Source organism: Jaculus jaculus, chromosome 2, assembly GCF_020740685.1.
Source record: "Jaculus jaculus isolate mJacJac1 chromosome 2, mJacJac1.mat.Y.cur, whole genome shotgun sequence".
NCBI lineage: Eukaryota > Metazoa > Chordata > Mammalia > Rodentia > Dipodidae > Jaculus > Jaculus jaculus.
This window is the reverse complement of record NC_059103.1, coordinates 143,344,004-143,346,785: the sequence shown is the minus strand read 5'-3', so window position 1 is coordinate 143,346,785 and position 2,782 is coordinate 143,344,004.

Genomic DNA, 2,782 nt, shown 5'->3' with positions numbered 1-2,782 from the left:
AAGATGGAGGTGGTAATAGTTTCCTCGTGGTTCTGCACGATCCAATGAGACCATGCAGTGGAGGTGTCATTCAATCACTGTAGGTCTCTGTTCCATTCTACATTTTTACCAGTCTTGGATACTTTCCAAAGACAACACCTCCGAAGACAGGATGCTTTTAAGGTACATTTGATTACTTCCTACATTCATGCACATGATTGCCGGGGTGATTTCTGTCCTCCAAACATCCACATAGCATGGGATAATACAAAGCAAGTCATTGTTACATCTGACTACATCCAGTTTCCAGTAAGGCTGTGGACACCCTGCCTTTAAATGTCAGTGTCCCTGACTTTGGCCTTCTGCACACACTGCTGTGTTTGCTAGGGCCTGCTGGGGAAGGCTTATCTTGATGGTTTCAAGATAGCAGGAGCTTGAACTTGAGGCTGTGAATTTCTTTCAATGCTACTTTCCAGAGACAAGCTCTCTGTTATGTTTGCTTTAAGTAGTGATCATTTCCTTGTGGTTTTCTGCCTGTTTAAAAAAAAAAAAAAAAAAAGAACTTTGTGTTTTCTCTGATGTTGTACACTAATAATACTGCATTTGTCTTTTATATGGCTTTAGGCTTAGATTATGAACTGGACATGAGGGTGAGTATTAGGTCACTAATATTTAGCACTCACTTTGTGCTCAGTTTATACTTTTCACCTGTTTCACATGGGCATGCTATAGACATTAGATTCATAGTCCATGTCTAAGATGAGACCTTGAGGTGATTGCCAGAAATCAGAGAATCAGAACTGGGCCCATGTTCTGTCTAGGCCCCAAACACAAACCTCCCTACTGCAGACCTCAAGGGTTTTGTGGGGTAGTGTTGGGCCTCACACATGATATGCAATTGCTCTGCCACAGAGCTACATCTCCAGAACATTCCCATCATTTTTGTTTTTGATTTCTGGTTTGAGTTCTATCTGTGTCTAAGACAAAAGGGAGTGAAACTGTGGTATTTAAACAAGCATTTGACCTTATTTTTTTTTTTTTAACTTTTCTTAAACTAGAGTTCATTTCCTTCTTCCTGTTATCACTTTATTTCATGTTTTATTCTGGAAAGTGAACTTGTCAGTGAATTGCTTTCCTTTACATCTTTCTGGAACTACTCCAGATTCTTATGGTATCACAGAAGAAATATCTGCCTGGAGGCATTCCATAGAAGAGACAATTCTGAGAAAGCACCGAGGATAAATTATATGAACAAGTTAGTACAAAACTGCCTATAAACCTGCCCCAGGAGAAAAAGGTGGAGAGTATCATTTGCTGGGCAAGGCTAACTAGTTATAATACCAAGGACTGAAAATACAAGAGAATATGTTGTCTCTTTAAACTGCAAAAAGGAGAGAGACTTGCCTAAAGGTGGGTGTTGGGGGGGGGAGGATGCTGAGGGATTATTTGCATAAACTCACAAAGAATGGTAATCCTTTTTTAACTTGAGAGCATGTTTTCTTTGGACAATCAAGTAAGATTGCATTCTACATTGGTCAAACTTAATATGTGATTAGATTTAATAGCACACAATACCTACTACATAGTAATTTTTTTCCATCTCTCAGCATATTTATTTTTTGTTTGGTTGCTATATTGTTTTACTACTTTTGTCATCATGGTTTTTTAAATGTGATTCTTTCTCTTCATCAGGGAAAAGGAATTCCTCTGTGAGAAGTGCTCCCATCAGGAAGAAAATTAGTCTCTGATTTTCATTTTTTTAATTTAATTTAATTTTTTAAAGCAGTGTCTGACTCTAGCCAAGGCTGACTTGGAACTCACTATGTAGTTTAAGGGTGCTGTTGAACTCAAAGCGATCCTCCTACTTCTGCCTCCCAAATGCTGGGATTAAAAGTGTGCGCCATTATACTCGGCCTTGATTTTATTTTATTTTATTTTTTTTTCTGGTTTTTCGAGGTAGGGTTTCACCCCAGCCTAGGATGATCTGGAATTCTCTATGTGATCTCAGGGTGGTCTTGAGCTAACAGAAATCATCCTACCTCTGCCTCCCAAGTGCTGGGATTAAAGGCGTGCGACACCACGCCCAGCGAGTTTTAAATTTTTTTTTAAGTATTTATTTATTTGAGAGAGAGGGTGTGAGAAAGAATGGGCACACCCATGACTCCTGCAGCTGCAAAGGAACTCCAGATGCATGGGCCACTTGGGGCATCTGGCTGTCCATGGGTCCTGGGAAATTGAAGAGGGGCTCATTCCATAAAGCAGCTTTCACAGAAAGCAAGGCAGTTCATATATTTCATTTCTATTCATGAACTGTCCCTTCAGTGAAAAACAGCGCTATATTCCCCGAAGTAGCAAACTCCCACTGCAAGATGCAGCAGAGAAAAGAAGTGCTGCTTCCTGGTGTTCGGAGCGAGGGCGCCGTGGGCCGCTCCGGGCGGGGGGCGCCGCGCTGTGAGAGCGGGCTGAGAGCTCCAGGAGACGCGCCCCGCGCGCCGCCGCCCCGCGGACTTGGGGAAGAGAGTTCGGAGCCCCGAGAGTGGCCGCCCTGCCGCTCGGGGCTGGGCGGGGCTGGGCTGGCCCGAGCACCTGCTTTTCCTTCCCGCCCCGCGCGGGGTCGGGGCAGCCCCGGGGCGCGGCCGGGGAGCCCCACCTGGGCAGAGCCGCGCCCCCCCGCCCCGAGCCGGCCGGCGAGCTGCCAGGACCGCGAGGGGCGGCGCGGCGGGCAGAGGGCGGGAGCCGCGGCTCCCCGACGGGCAGAGCCCGGGCCCCGAGGGTCGCTGGCGGCGCAGGAGGCGCGAGAGCT